Genomic DNA, 16,816 nt, shown 5'->3' with positions numbered 1-16,816 from the left:
TGTTGAAATAAACCAAGAATTTGCTATAATATAATATCCAATAGATCTCTTTCCTTTTTTAGATTTTGTCTTCAAACGGCTAGAAATAAAAAAAACCGGCAGCGGCTGTTTTGTGAAAAATTTTCGGGGGGGTTTTTCCTAGCTCTTTTGTAAGGCCCGCGCAATTTGACGGTCACGCCTCACACTCTCTTTCAACGCCGCCTATATATAGTAGTATCACAGTGTGTGTGTGTGTGTGTGTATAAAAAGGCCCAATCGATTTTGTATTTTTCGTGGGGGACGTTCGATGGCGGCGTGACGCTCGGTAGAGGTGTCATATAATATAAATAAATGTGTTGTGTATAAGCCTATACACTCTGGCATGCATCCCATATACATAACATTACTGTAAAAAGATATCGCCGCGACGTGTGTGTGTGTTGAGCTTCCATGTAGGTGTGTGCAGGAAAAAGAAAAAAGCTTTATTTTCTTGTGTGTGTGTGTGTGTCGATTTACGATAATGCCCATTGTCATTTCTTCTTTGGTTGTTTCTTGTGGAATGTCTTTCCAGTCTCACCAGCAGCTCGCCCTGGACCCAACCGAAGACGCGCACTCAGGGAGCAGAAAGCGATCAGGGAGTTAAGGGGAAAAATCAAAGAAAAAGAAACAAGAAAATGATGAAGAAGAAGAAGAAACAGGTGTGCATCGGTCGGCTTCTTTTGCACTGGATTTTCCACCTTCCATTTCTTTTAGTTTTTATTTCTTCTTCTTCCTCAAGGGCTCAGATGCTGCTGGCGGCTATCGACCACCACCCCAATTTCTCGGACCACCTTTTTCTTTTTCTTCTTCTTCTTTCTCTTTTGATCCTTTTTCTTTCGAATTATTATTGGCGGAAAATGTGAACGCGCTTTTAACAACACGCGCCCTATTCACCAGCATCGAACCCTATTGCGTCTTTTGAGGGTGACACATTTTTTCTCATTCTCTCCTATACTTATTAACACTATGGCAGAATTTTCTTTGGCTGCCGTTAAGCCGTTTCTACCTGGACTGGTACATAAGATGGTGTGCCGACATTCCCCGAGCGCTCCTCCCCAAAACTCTCTCACCTGGACCTGCCTGGACCATCATTCAGCTTCCCTCCGCCCGTTGCAAATGGTGTGGTTATTAATTCCTCAACACCACCCCGACCAACTAGCGACACTTTGGAAGGGAAAGTTTAAAAACAGAAATGATAACGATCGATTTTCCATCGTCTGGTTTTGTGATGTCGTTTTCTTTTCGTTTTTAGACGCATAAATCCTCCATAGAATCCACATCAACAAAAGGCCGTCGAGCTATAAGAGAGAGATATGTTTATATGGGCCGGTTTTTATTTGCTCGGTTACAGACTTCATTACACACATCAGGGCTCGTTGGCTTCGGCGTGTTAATGTTCCATCTTCCCAAAAAATTTCGGATCGCTTTTTACTTTTTACCGAGTCAAGAAAAAAGACATAAAATAACAAGTTGGGGAAACAGAAAAAATGTTGCGTATGTGTGTGTGTCTATCTTTATATTATATAACGGCGTTTTATGCCTTGTTTCTTTTTGGGGTGCTGCCATTTTTTCTCTGTTTCATCCACCCTCAAGGAGGCCGACACCTTTGACTCCCATCATGTTGAGTTGATGAAATGGCAATAAAAATAATACAAAAAAAAAATAAATAAATACAAAAAATACACCCAAAGTTTATATTATTATTTCTCCCCTGTTATTTTTCACTTCCAGCGTGTATAGCATCTTTTCTTTTTCCGAAGAAATTTTTATTTTTTGATGGCCGTTGTGATATGCGGTGCAAGTCGCGAACTTTGGCCAAAAATGGGGAGGAAAGATGAAGACGCGGGAGACCGTGCCGGCGGGACCAGATGTTTTCATTCTCTCTCCTCGGTTTTTCTTTTTGGCGTTTATATGATGCAATATGCAACGGACTGCGACTGTCTGAGCCACACACAAAAAAAGGAAAATATCAAGACCCGCAAGTCATCCTCAAAAAAAAAACGAAAAAAAAAAAAGAACGACGACGACCAGGTCATAACCAAATATTATGTGACCTTTATTCTTATAATATCCTTTTTTTTAATGCTTCTTCTATGCTGTGTATAGTGTGTTGTTAGCCAAGCGAGTCCTGAGGGGTGTTATCGTGGCGGGTTTCGATCTAAAACTAATTATCTGCGATTTTCGTCCGAATATTTACTTTTGTATGTGGCAGGAGTGTAACTTGATAAGACGAACTAAAAATACTAAAATAATCCCGAGATCCGTTCAGCGGATGTCGAACGCGAGTGAGAAAACCGCTTTTAATCGTGTTTGATCGGTTTTTATTGAGGGGTCGATTTTTAATCTATCGATATCTTAACCAAGATTAATAAAAAGAGAAGATGTGTCGTCTGCTCTAGTGCTCTCGCTTTGTCTAACACGTTTCGGAAAAGTGGCGGGCTGATTAGTCATTAGTCATTAGTGAATAATAGTGATAACTATAGTGGACAAATTTATCAGTTATCACTTTTTTTTAAACGTGGCTGCACGAAAAGAAGCACAAAAAATAGAATGACAAAAATGTGGTCGTTATGTGAACTTTGAGGTAACTCTTCATGGAATCGCTTAACCCACACTCCATGCAATGTTAAGCAGGTAAATAAAACTAAGAATGCAAATATAATGAATATGGGAGCTTAAATAGAACTATTTCCTAATTTGTGAAATTTTAGTTACTGGTTAGCATTCATCATGTCAATTCATGGCATTTATTTTTGCTCTGTGTAACCTTTTTCTTTCTTTGTACAGATTTGAGGCCAGAGCCAGCCATCGTAACCACAAGATATGCAAATTTTGCTGGTGCTGGTATTGACCTGTCACAGCAAAAATGAAAAATCCAAGTATAATCGCTTGGGTATTGATTTTCATTACTTTCATTCCTGTGAAATGATAGATTTTTTAATGATGCATGACTTGCACCAATGCAGTGTATTGTAAACCTTAAATAATCCTGTTTATTATAACAATTAGGGTTGCATTACTTAAATATTTTTCGTAACACATTTTTTTTTGTTTTTTTTTAGATAAACAGCATCCCATCTGATTACCGTGGATCTCTTCTTCTCCTTTCTTGAAATCCCCTCTGTCCTCGTGTACGCCCATGTGAATATGGGGGTATTCACGAGTCTGAGGTTCTTTTTCCTATCCTGCCTGGTGTCTTCCAACTATTCTGCGGATGGAGCACTTGTGGAATGCCTGGCTGTATTTCCCAGGCATAAAGGTAGGACAAATCTATCTCTAGTCTTCCTTGGTGACTATATGGCGGTGTCGATTGTAAATCGTTACATAGCAACGAGTACGATTATTCCTGAGCTATGCCGTTGACTAGAACTCTTTTCTCCTGTCGTTTTTGTTGACTCAGTCAGGTTTTTTGTTTTATTAAAGAAAAACTAATTTGTAGAACGACTGCAGATCAGGCTTGTTTTGTTTTGTACCCCACAACTTTGTCTGTGGGTAAACAACACATTCGAAACACATTTTAACTTTAAACACTTCAAGCGAAGTTCAACCCAACTAGAAAATTTTACGACCAAGAGGGACCTGCCGCCACACCGGGCACCTCCTCGTTGCTTGTTGGCGTTATAGTCTATATAGCTTTAACGGGTTCGTGATCGCGGTATCAAACCCATTCAGATTATAGATGGATGGAGGAGGAGAGGTGATGGGGGAAAAATATCACAGTCTTGATTGCGCTGTTCTTCCTTTCTTCGTTTTTTTATTATTTATTTATTTCTTCTTTTATTCTTTATCTGGAAATCCGCCGAGTCGGCGTGTTCGTCGATATAAATAAAATAAAATTTTTTCTTTTTCTTTTTTTTTTTCAAATGAAATGAGAAAAACGAACAAGAAAACTCTCGAGGAAATTTACACACGCAAAAAGAGCGAGAAGGTGTTGATGATGCGGACACTCACGGCCGATGAATATGCAACTTATCATTACACGAAAGCGCTTGCATGTGTGTGTGCACAGAGATTTTTTTTCCCTCCCGTTTTTAATTTGTGGAGTGTTTTTCTTGGATCGACGGGAGGTCTTTCCTTTCGCCGCCTTTTAGATATCCGCATTCTTTTTTTTTCTCTTTCAAATATTGAAACAAACTTGACCGCCATTTCTTTAATTTTGTTGCTTTTATCTTTCGTGTGTGCGTTGGTCTGGGGTCCCCGTTTATTGCACTCGAATCTTTCCTAATCTAGCGTGCACATAGAGACAGCAGCCGGATGCGTCTCCTTGTAGGCGCTTAAATAGCCAAAGGCGTGAATTTGCCGTTTTGTTTGTTTTATTATTATTTGGCGTGTTGTTTTTTTTGGGGGGGTTTGAAGGTGAAAAACGGACATTTTTCTTGTGTTTTTTCCCCCCTATTGGCCTTTCGGAATTTTTATGGCCCAACTTATCGTCTCCCGCATTTTGTCCGCCAAACATCCGGTGAAAAATGAAGAACGAATTTTCTTTTCTCTTTTTTTTTTTTTTTTTGTAAATTCAAAAATGATAGGGCGATATTATTATGAGGCACAGGTGTGTTAGTTACTACGGGCGCGCGCTCATGTTCGTTTTCGCTACCGGTTCTGTCATAAACCATAAAAAAAGAAAAGTTTCAATGGGAATGCGCGGATAGAAATGAGGAGGATTAAAGTAGGTAATAACCAGCCAGCCAAAATACTTTTTGGGAGGGAGTTTGACCCGTTCCAGTAGCAGCAATCGACCCCGGGAACACACGGCACACACACACACTCCCATGCGAAGAACTCGCATCTCTCATCGAGGGGTGAAATAGCGCTGAAATTGAGGCCCTCTATTTCTCACTTATTATGAAAGAATTCGGTTGGTTTCGGCGGTGTGTGTCAAGAGGCACAGGTGGGCAGCACAGCAATCGACACATCGCAGCGTTAAATTCGTATGGGTCGATGCCCATATATGTGCAATTTGTGACCCCTCCTATCTGCTTTGCTTTTTTTATTTTTCAAAATATAAATTCAAACAATTTGTGTTTGGCGCGCGGTGACCGGTCCCCTGTAATCAACACCTTGAACAGCTGATGGGCTTACAAATTCCTGGCACACCGGGGTCGTCGCTTTTTTAGCCTTTAACCAAAGCGCCCCACTATACTGCTTAGATCTAGCGCTATGCTGTGGGCCTTGCTTGGCTCTTTTGCTGATTTATTGTCTCCGATAGAAGATGTACCTGCGATGTTTGGGTTGATGGGGGGGGGGGATCTCCCCTCTTTCTTTTGGCTGGACATGAGCTAAAGACACATACCTTCGCACTTCTTGTGATGTTTCACCTCTTAGAGATAGCGCGAAGCCAGGCCAGGAGATTGAAGGGAGAAGATTTCTTATTCCTTTTTGATTTCTGGCTGTTCTTCTTTTCACCTTTAACACTCGATCGTATTGGCTTTTTTAAACAGCTCATCCTGCACACAACACGTAGGCCTCTATGCTATCTTATACCTGGACAGGGAGGAATGGGCATACCATGCTGTGTTTGACCAACGATACATAGAAGCCGGCCTCCCAATTCACAGCTCGCTCTTTTAATGAACACTCCGTCTTCTTCTTCTTGTTCCTTTTGTTGGCGCTCTTCTGGTAGATGGTTCTCTCTCTCTCTCGTCGACCGAGGGGGTGTACAGAAGTCCTATTAGATCCTCTCACTCCCGAGAATCGAAAAGAAACAACAAGAGAACAAAAAAATGAAAAATAAAAAAAAGGAAATAATGGAACTTGGAAGTTGCTACAGTACATTTCTCTCCCCCTATAGCTCGCGCATTTTCATTTTTCTTCTGATAACTCCCCGGCCTGTTTGTGTGTGTGTGTGTTTGAGCCAATGCCGCGATTTAATTAGGTGGATACCTTCATGGTGGAATGCCCGAGAGGGAAGAAGTGCACACGCACCTAGCCAAAGAATAAGAAGAATAAACTCTCGAAAAAGATTTTTGGTTTTTTTCTTTTCAAAATAACCCGCGGAATAGTCTGCGTGTGGTTTTTCATTTGACACATTTTGCCAACAATTTCCCCCCTTTTTTTCTGTTTTCATTCGTCCGACACTTTTCGCCAATTGTGTTGCTGCCGGGATTTCATTCAATCACGAAAATACGTGCCATATTTTCTCTCTTCTTTTTGTGAACCATTTTCCACCGTTCATTTTTGGGGTCAGCTGTTTTAGGTTGGAAATGTTCGTCAGAGGTGTTGAGAGAGAGAGAGAGACGACCGTCATTGCGACACGTTTGACACTTTTCACGGTGTCGTGATTTTCCATGCGACTCGAGTGGAATTTAAGAGTTTGATGGGGGGTAGATGAGTCCCCGAACCGTTTTCTCTTTTCTAGCTTATAGCTTCTTTTTCGTCTTAGCTTCTTCTTTGGGTTACTTTTTGATGGTTCACCTGTTTCTTTTGTATAATATGCATGGCATAGACCAATTGATGTTGGTGTTTTTGGAGAGCCCCATTGTTTGAAGGTGTGAATGCACAGCTGCCGGTATAGTTGTGTTTCTAAAAGACGTGTGTTAGTCGAAGAAGAAGGTTGGAACTGGAGGGAGGAGGAGGAAAGAAAGAAAAGAAGAGAAAATATAGCCAGAGAGAGAGAAATAAGAGGGCTCAGGCATTTGTTCTTCATTGAGCAGTTTTTCGGCAGCTCCAGCTCTGTCATTAGCATAGCCCGACACGCCACAGCCAGAGCAGAGCAGAGAAGGAAGGAATAAGGGGGAACAAAAAAAAAAGAGCAAAATGCTATGAACGTATACACATCATTTTCTTTTCTTTTTACCTCGCGGAGGTGCTGAGCTGCTGTCTCTGACTTCACCATCAACCGTCCCATCGTGGTGGGTCTCATCTCATTCTTGATATATCTTTAATTCTAATCTTTTTCTCTCTCTTTCTCTCGTCTCTCTCTCTTTTCTCTAGAGTTTGATGGGTTTACTTTTCTTTTTTTGTGTGTGAGTTGTTGTTGTTCTACTCTTAACATATTTCCAGCCCTACTCCTCTTATTCTTCTTCTCGGACTCGGGTATTTTTATTTAGTTTTTTTGTGTGCGGGGAGGTATTATGTTGCGGTCATTAGGTGCGTCTATGCACGCCATACACTCGAGCAAAGGCAAACATATAAATAAATAAAATGCCCCGTCAAAAAGTTGGTTGTATACAACCATCATATACCTTCATTATGAGTTGTTGTTTTTAACATTATTTAAAGGCCCATTTTCTTTTTGGCAAAAAAAAAAAGATATTACGACGGGAGGAAGGAATTGCTCCGGAGTCGGGATCGATGATTGACGTGTGTTTGTACATCATATCCTGCCTGCAGCGCACAGCTAGCAATAGAATCTATTTCTCTAAATTCAAATGAATTTAAGTGTAGATTCTTATTCTAATGTCGCTGGAAGTCGAATTTAAAACTCAACCGAATTTTTAATGACAAGAAAAGAATAGAAATCCAATTTTTTCCTGCATCGAAAGTTGAAAATGGCCGGAATATAATCAAATCGTGATTTTGATTGGGTGACACTGCACGCAGGTCGTGGGAGAAAGCCACCGAAAACAACAAGTAGCTGTACACGAATATCCCAAATCATCACGTGATTAAAACAAATGAAAAACTGAACCGAAAATGCTCGTTTTTATTACATCATTTTCGTGAAGAACAAGAAAACATAAGACTCCCGCATTTGGGGGATATGCACTTGCCTCATATATCTAGGTAGACCATAGCGCTAGAAGCGTAATTATTATTTTCTCTTGTTTTGAAAATAGTATGGTGTATCTATCTATATGCAGTGACCTACAGGCCTGGCCGAGAACATCTCGAACTGTTCCTGTGCAGCTCCTGCACGTCGTCTAATATTTGTGTGTGTGTTTGAGCTATATAGAGAGATACGACTGAAGAAAACGAAAAAAAGAAAAGCAAATGTGTGTGCAGGTGTTCGTGATTAAAAGAATGGCCCCCGAAGAGAAGGGGCAAGAACTATAGCGCGACCCTCCTCACTTATAAATATAAATATGTTTTTACGACCCACCGGGATAGATAGGTAGCTGCTGTGAACGTTCGCCCGGGCCGGTTAGACTCCTGATGAACAGCGCCAGAGGGAGGCTTCATTCTCTCTTCTTTTTCTTCTTCCGCGTGTGTTTTCTTGATTTTCTTTTTTTTTTCACCTGGTATTCTTCTTCTTTTTCTTCTTGACTTCTTCTATACACCTTGCTCCTTCTGCTGGACAAGTCTTTATTTATCAGGCCATTAAGGGCATGCACACACGGACAGAGAGAGCCAGGACCAGCAGGAGCAAACAGGTGAAGAGGAAAAAGCTGCAGAGGTCAAACTGTGTCTCAACTTGTTAATGTTATTACATAGATAGATATCGCGTCATTCAGGTGCAACAGCAGGGCTCCTGGATGCGAGTCCAGCCAGCCAAAGAGCGTCGATATAAAAGAGATGCGGACGGAATGAAACGTAAATTTCTCTCTGCCTATATGTTATATCGACTGCTGCGCTAACATCAGCGGCTACCGGCTTCTTACACTTATCTCTGGGGAAAAGCATTCCAGCGGAATGTTAATACAGTCAGCGCTTCACAGCGTAATCCAGCGCTGCCGCTGCTGCTGCTGCTGATGCCGGTGTAATAACGCGCGGTGTACGCTTACGCATTGCATTTCTTTATATATTGCGTCCTTGTCTTGATTTTTGTTCTCGACTTTTTATACTCCCTGGCCATACGCTGCGCTGCCCAACAGGTAACCGAATCAGCTCCACTCGACGATTTATCGTCTGGAATTCTTTTGCGCCAGACAATTAATTTCCTCCTCGTGTTATTATAAGGATGGAGCAGTAAAGTTCAAACGCCTCGGTTCGTGTTTAAAACAAAACAGCCTGATAGCTTCCACACACACTCTCTCTCTCTCTCTCTCCACAAGCTTCTTTGAGGTAATGCTTGTAATTATTGCAGCACCTCGAAGCGGAATTCGAAGAGGTAGGTGGGTCTCTCTCTCTCTCTCTCGACTACATAATGCTTAGACTATATACACGTCTATAGGTAATAAGAATAAAAGGTAGAAGGAGGGCCCCTTATTTGGGAGAGTGGATCACCCCCGGATGTGCTGCCCCGGCTACCGTGCTTACGCCGAGTGAACGAAAAGACAATATCAACGAGAATATACATAATAAGGTCTATGCATAATGAAAAAAAAAAACAGCGGAGGAAATGAAGTGAAATCATAATAACGGGGGCGAGAGAGAGATAGAGAAAAAGAGCAAAAGGGAAGAAGGAAGTTAAATACAAGAAGAAGAAGAAACTTCTTTTCAATTGCACTTTGTGCCGAGTTTCACCTGAAGGCGAAACCACCCTAAAGGTGAATTTGTTTTTCTCTTATCATTGTTGTGCTGGATGCGTTATTATTACCCACCTCGGGACATTGTGCGTCTATTTTTCCAAGGTGTGTTCAAACAGTGAACCAATGGAAACAACAGCTCGGCTGTCTATATCCGCCATCTGTTTTTACCTACCACCGTGTAAGAACCGCCGACCAGAGAAAATTCAAATGACTTTTCAATCGGAAATGTCAACGTCACTAAACTTATTCACCTGTTTTTTTTCCCTTCCCACCATCTAATTACCTGCGGATGAAGGTGTCAAAAAGTGGTAATATAGATCTCATTTCGCCATATTCAGCCAATCTTTATCTTGTTTTGTTTTCCACCTGAAAATGAAGTTGGAAAAAGTGTCGACGATACATTCCGAAAAAAATGGGGGCTGAATCATCACCTTGGAGAAGAATTGAAAGTTGAGGAGGTCGTGGTGGGCGTGGTGGAAATGAAGGTAGAGACGTGTCGGACGTCGAGTTCTGTCATTATTCTCGCCGTAATGGGGGTCCCTCTCGAGCCGATTGTTTGGTTGTCCTCGTTGTTTTTCTGCTCTGCTCTGCTTCTTTTGAGACTGTCGGCATTTATTTCGTCTCGCGGAGAAGGCTGGCACAGATACAGGCTGTTAAGGTCCAAAGGTTTCGACTCTTGTGGCCTTTTGATTCGGAGACATCGAAACAGAAATGCCGCGCTCGCTTCATGTGCAATTGTCGGTAACTTTTATTTCACTGTCTCTTCTCTGATTTGCCTTTGGTCGTCGAGGATCCCCTCACACAGCAAAGGGAAAAAATTAAGGTCGACATTTCCTTTTTTTTTTGTTTTTCTCCCCTCTCTCTCGATTGCCCTTCTTCCCCCCTTCAATCTTCCAGCTGAAACCGCCAGAAAATGGAGCTGTTTATTTGTCGAAAAATTGCCGGGGAAAATAAAAAAAATTGATGGGGGGAAAGAAAAAAAGGACATTATATTGAAGAAGCGCAAATTGCTGACCTTATCGACGCAGCCGGGGTATAGTATACGGTTGTGTTTGTACAACAGCGACTACTCCGGGTGATAATAACATGGGCTATTGACATCAACAAGCCAGCCTCTTTTTGGCACAAACGGACCAGAAAAAGATATTTTCTTTTCGACTTTATTTCTTTTTTTGCCAAAGGGCGAAAATTGAAAGGCGAAATGGGCATGTGATGGGCCATTTTTTCTTTAAAAAAAACGAAAGAAAGATGGATATAGAAAAAGCGCACTGTCCAATCAAACGTCGTAAAAACAACCGCCGGCCGTTTCACTAGTGTACATAGCAGTAGACCGACCATATGGTCATTTCGGTCAATGCGGCATCACCCAAAACAGTTTCGAGTTCCACTTTTTTGTTTTTTATTATTATCATTTTCTCTTGTTTGTTTTTTTCTTTCCATGAGCATTACATTTTGAAAGGGGAGAAATGTAGCGGGAACACCGCCATTATCGCTTTGAAATTGAAAAAAAAAATGTATTGAAAATTTACCGTGTGGTGACTGGTGAGTCGCGAAGATTAGCGGATGGATTAGACCGCGATACTTTTGAAAAATGTCACGACCATAGAAAAGAAGAAAAGCGTTTTCCTTCTTATTCTTTTTCCACTTGGCGTGCACAAAATACCCTGCGTGCAGCGTCTACACCCATAGGCGCAAGCCGACTTTTTGGGTCTATACTAATAGCCTTTTGCTAACTTTCTTTCAACTTTACCGCGACCTTTCTCCTCCTCCTCTTCCCCCTGTAATACACCCGCCCACTAATGGTGATGATGATGATGACGATGATGATGATGACGAAAAATCGACACTAGACATATCGGCACGTCGAGCATTGTAATATGGCAGAGCGATTACAGGGGCCGCGCTCAGGGTCCCGACACTCGTCGTCACAACCTTTTCTGCTGGTCCCTTTTTTATTTTTTTTTGTGTAAAATCAACTTGGACTGTTGATTATATGTGCCGGTGACTTGGCAATTTATAAAAGGGCCAAACAGCAGCAATCCAAACAAAAAGTTTGGTAGGCGAAAAAAATAAATAGCCCAAGAAAAAAAAAAGGAAAAAGAAACATTGTCTGCGGTGTGTGTGTTCAAGTAATCACCGAGATGGAGGGGGGCAACAGAATATAATACAATGAGAGATGATCGAGCTGAAAGCTCAGAAGGAAATGCCGAGTGGTCGAAAAATATATATTTTTTTCTTTTTACGTAATAAAAAGTCTATAGTATACCGGCGAGTGTAGCTGACTGAAGGGAAATGAAATTACCAACCCCCGAAAGAGACAAAACATGAAGAAGGAGAATAAGAAAAACGGTTGAAGCCGCGACCGCCTTGTAATAGATATATTGTAGAGAGACCCAGAAGCGGTGTTTTTTGTTTCCTTCTTATTCTCCCTCTTATATACAATTCCGTATGTTGTTGTTGTTGTTGTTGTTGGCGTAAGAAGGAGAGCCGATTGCTTGTCGTTTCTCCCTTTCATTTGAGTCGGCATCATTTCTACTTCTACCCTGGTTGGGCCACCAAAAAAACACCCAACTGCTCCGGGACAAGTAGACGGGGGCCCCCCTTCAATCAAATATTTGAGTTATGACGTGTATCAAGGGAGAGAAACCTTCCTTGTGTTATTGTTATGCACATATCTTCTGGTTCCCTCCTACTCTCTACACCCACTTCACCCTCGCGTCGGTTTTTCAGTTTTCCACTTGTTTCTCTTTTCCTTTTTTCTTTTTGGTTTTGGGTAATAACCCGCCCTCATATAAGTGTAACTGCTGTCTATTCTATACGAATATCTAGTACCTTTTTTCTCGAAATAGTTTCGCTTCGTCTTTGGAGTATTAACAGTCGATGGACTCTGTCGAAGATCATTTTCTGGCTCTATCGAAATGCGGCGGTTGGTTTCATCATTTCGCTTTTCGACAAAACCCTTCAAGAGAAAGTTGGTTTTATTTTTGAGAAAATTGGGCGACAATTTCACAGGTCATTAAATCACTGCCGAGCGCGCTAAATTCGATAATTCCGCTTACCTCATTTTCGGTTATTTAGTCATTTTGAGACAATGTGTGTTGCAGCATGGGGCTTCTGTGCGTTTTGCCGCTTTTTATTTTAAACCGACAGCCGAGGGAGGGAGAGAAGGAACGCAGGTGAGTCAAAGTGACGACGACGACGAATTGCTGTTGCCGGATGTTGTCGGCTCTCTGCACGTAGGCGTAGTAGTATACACGTAATGTTGTACACGTAGCCACCGTTGCGAGCCGCCGTCTAATTTATTTACCGCAACGAATAATACCTGCACCCTCTTATATAATTTCCACCCCCTCCTCGGAGAGTGTCATATAAGAGAGCACAGTAAGACCAGAAACAAAACAAAAGCGGAAATAGATGTACATGTAGGAAACAAGTGTTTAATAACACCTCGACACTAATACGTCGTCGTCACTTCTTTTTATTCAAGACCGAAGAGAATTTCAATTTCCTAGTCAGAGAAACAGCCTCAAGCTAAACGCAATGTGAGTGTAGGCCTTTTCTCTGTCTAATATTCTTTAACGGGGAAATCTCGGGGAGAAGATAAAACACACTTGGTATAATGAAGTAAAATCGAGTGCTCTGTGTGTGTGTGTATCTATCGCAGATTGGATGATTTATTCATCTTTTCCATTTGTTCCGAATTGGGTTCGGCCAGAGTTTTGTATTTTTGATTACTCGAGTTGATGGCGGCTGCTCGCGCCGTCAAATGGACAAAAGGCGAGATGAAGAGAGAGAGAGAGATCTAGCCCGCAGCTGTATTAGTCTCAATTTTAGTAGACTTGTGTGTGTGTATCGCTCGGGACGACCGCCACAAAAATTGAGGAGTGAATCAAATCATTTCAGGGTCCCGGCGAACGCCGTCTGCGTGATATCTCTCTGTGTGTGTGAGTGGGACCGAACGGGAGAGAAAAAAGGAAACGAGCCGACGTGTTTGCTGATATACATACATATTGAAAAGGAGCTCCCGAATTTGTTTTCTCCCAAATAAGACTGTGAAAAACCATTTTCTCACTTGTTGTTTTTTCTATCCCCTTTATCTTCTTGGGGGCTCTTCCTCCCATCTCCTCCCGTCCAATGGAAATATATAGAACGAATGGCGTTGCGTGAGCGCTCGCGGTCTTCGACAGACAACACGAAGAAATCAGATGATAACACGAAACGAACACACGTCCCAGCGCTGCGGCTTATTTTTTTGACTCTTTTCTATCATCCTCTATACAGTTTTATCTGGTTTTCTTTTGTTTGGTTTCTCTCCCAACCGAAAGGGGAGCGATAGACAATTGAGTATTATAACATATGCAGCAACAGTACCGCTATACATACCCCCTTCTGTATATGCTATTGGATATTATTAAGAGAGTGTGTGTGAGCCGCTGGCTGATATATATCCAATTATTGGCGAACAGTAGCTCCTCGAAACTCATCTGCTGGTTGTTGTATTTGCCTTTTTGACTGTAATGACAATGTAACATGCGATCTTGTCTTACCATCTGAAAAGAAAAAAAAAGATTCCGAGCACACTGCTGCTGCTTACGATAAATAAATATGCGAGGCAACAACAATAATCAGAGACGATATAGAAAAAAGAGTCGTCGTGTGTGTGTTGTGTACACAAAGGGTCTGCGTGTTTAGTCGAAATTAAAAAAAAAAGCCTCACAGGGATAATATCATCACCGGAGTAAAACCAAAACAAAATAAAAAAAGGAATCACAGGGAAAAGATATAATTTCTAATAATTCTTTTCGAGGGAAAATAAAACCGAGAACATTCATCGGGAAAAACCAAAAATAAGAAAAAAGGCGTTTTGTTTTGTTTCTCATTTCTCGACTGCTGTTGAGTATATTTATTTTTCTTTGGTTTTCTTTTTTTCAACTCTTATATTATTATATGTGTTTTGGTTGTGTGTTGTGTGTGCATAGTTGAGTGTTGCGCCTTTTTTTTTTTCCCCCGATGGTATATGTGGAAGATGCGGTCAGAGTCCAATTCAAACAGATAAACATAAAAGACAATAGATACTACCCTGGTGCCTGTACACACATAAATTAGATACAAGTCTCTCCTCCAGACTCTCCACACACACACACAGTGAGATGAGGATGGTCTGAGCGCACAATATTGACCCCGGAGACTTTACCGCACCGTCGTCGCCGCCGCCTTTGCCCAGCAACGAAAATAACAAAACGAAAGAAAAGCGCATCACGCACAATACGAGAGTATATCTTCTCTCGGCCGCCTCTCTCTCTCTCTCTCTCTCTACTTTAGTCTATACCCAAATTTGAAAGAGAACCCTGGAAAATGCGGCTATGGCCAATCTCATTAAACCACACGAACATAAAAAGAAAAAAAAAAGAAGGAATACAATCTCGTGGAGAGAGAGGCTGAAACAAAACACACACAGAGTGTTGGACAAAATCTACAGACTTTTGTGGTCGGTGGAAAAAAAAGTAAAAGAACCGCGTACCAAAAATGAATATGGAAAAAACGAAACGAAACGGGTGGGGGGGTTAAAAAATAAAAAATAAATTTGATAACCCTCCAGTGAGTGACCGATGGTCTGCCGACAGACAAAAAAAAAATAAAACGATCGCGCTCGCGCCGATAGAAAGAAGAGAAAAAAAGTGCCAAAAAATAAAAGACATGGGGAATTTTTGAGGGGCTCCGGCCATCATAAAATTGTTGAGACTATACGGAACTATAAGACACCAAGTAAACGCAGCCCTGTGGTAAATACAGCCCCCTCTCTATCGATTGCAGTAATAATCAACGATCGTCTCTCCATAAACTGGACGCCTCTATGTGTGTATACAAGATACTGGCCTATGTATTTGTTCCATTTTTTCTTTCTTCTAATGGCGAGGGTTTTGTTTAGTGGATAGTTTCCCCATTTATTTATTTATTTTATTTTTTTAACGAATAACACCATAACACGTGTAAAGAGAGAGCGAGAGCGGCCTTGTATGTGTATAGCCAAAACATCGTAATAAATCAGCAAATGGCTTTTGGGGCTTTGGGGGAACACTAAAAGTTATGCTGGGCGGCATGACCAAATTCAGAGAAGAAAATTCATTCGACGACAGGCGAAAATTGTGTTTCTCTCTATCTCGTTGCGGCCAATTGAATGTATCTAGGCAACTATATAGCAGCTGCGTATTATATCTTGTTGTAGGTCTATTGAATATTATTCGAAAAGAAAAATCCCACAAGAGAAACGGCTCGCGAGGCCGAAGTGTACACATCCAGCTGATGTCACGGGAAATCCGGGCATCCACCATCCATACGTGGATTTGCATGAGATGTGTGAACACACATGTGTACCTGGGGGATCCGTACATGGCCGGACGCATTTCTCCAGACGTAGTAAATGTACAAGCAAGCAAAAAGGAATGCAGTCGTCGTTATATCTCCCTCCTGTGTTTTTGTGAGAGAGTGAGTGTGTGGTTAGTCACACGCAACGTCCATTCGTCATATCAGAGAAAAATGGAATAGAAGAAGAAAGTAAAAATAAGGAGGTGTCCGGAAAGACACATATAGGCATAGGCATATATTCAGTAGGCCCTGAGACTTTATGTTGTTTTTTTTTCTTTTCCAGTCACTCCCACTCAGCTGTTGCACACTCATAGACATCCGTACGATTGCTGCAGAAGGTGAGAGACAACAGAGACAAGACCGGAAAGCGGTTGTCATTTTATCCGCAGTTGTCGGAAGACGACCCGGCCAACTGAAACTATTTTGTCTGCTGTTGCTTGGGTTGATCATCTCACATGGGGATTTTTTGATAACACACGGGAAAAGGGAGGGTCCATTCTGTAGGAAAATAAAATAAAATACCAATCACCTACCGTACTATGTAACCTCTCGGCTGACAAAGAAGAAATGAATTTGACACCCGAAATGTTTCATCTTTTCTTTTTGAAAAAAAGAAAAAAATTCAAAACAAACCAAACAAGTTGAGAGAGGTTCATTTATTTTAGCCGTATAGTGACAGGCCGTGTGATCAACGGTAATGACTCTTCAAATGCTTTTGTTTGCTGGAGGAATGAGCTCTCGACTTGCTTTATAACGTCCAACAGGTAGCTCCTACAGTGCAATCGCTCCTTTTTGTTCTTTCCTCCAGAGTTGTAAAACAGGGGGGAAAATATATACATACACACACAGCCAGCAGACACTAACCTAACTAAAAAAAAAAAGAGAAAAAAGAAGACAAAAGGGAAACAACAATCATTAGCTCCGACTATACATCCCGCTGTTCTAACACGTCATTAAACAGCCAGTTAAATATCTTTTTTTTTTTCTTCTTTTTTATTTTTTTTTTTGCCTTTTCACGTCCCAGCAACACCTCATCGTCGTTCGGAGAAATTGAACTATTTACCTTGTGCCAACAGCCTCCCTTT

At 41.4% G+C, this 16,816-nt stretch overlaps 1 long non-coding RNA gene across 15 annotated transcripts in view; it reads left to right on the top strand.

The window, feature by feature from the left end:
- The first annotated feature begins 2,530 nt into the window (after positions 1 to 2,530).
- The window catches only part of LOC124189045, a 51,135-nt gene continuing 36,849 nt past the window's right edge, over positions 2,531 to 16,816 (top strand). For 5 of the 15 annotated variants that reach the window (XR_006872593.1, XR_006872596.1, XR_006872590.1 and 2 more), the window contains exons 1-3: positions 2,538 to 2,652; positions 2,806 to 2,911; positions 3,081 to 3,277. This is a non-coding gene — a long non-coding RNA (uncharacterized LOC124189045). Of the gene's footprint in view, positions 2,653 to 2,805; positions 2,912 to 3,080; positions 3,278 to 16,816 lie in introns of all 15 variants that reach the window. The other 10 variants (XR_006872602.1, XR_006872601.1, XR_006872599.1 and 7 more) reach the window with 5 other exon arrangements.

This window comes from Daphnia pulex, chromosome 2 (assembly GCF_021134715.1).
Source record: "Daphnia pulex isolate KAP4 chromosome 2, ASM2113471v1".
In the NCBI taxonomy this organism is placed as follows: Eukaryota; Metazoa; Arthropoda; class Branchiopoda; order Diplostraca; family Daphniidae; genus Daphnia; species Daphnia pulex.
Note: the sequence above shows the minus strand (reverse complement) of the source record. Positions and strands in the feature narration are given on the sequence as shown.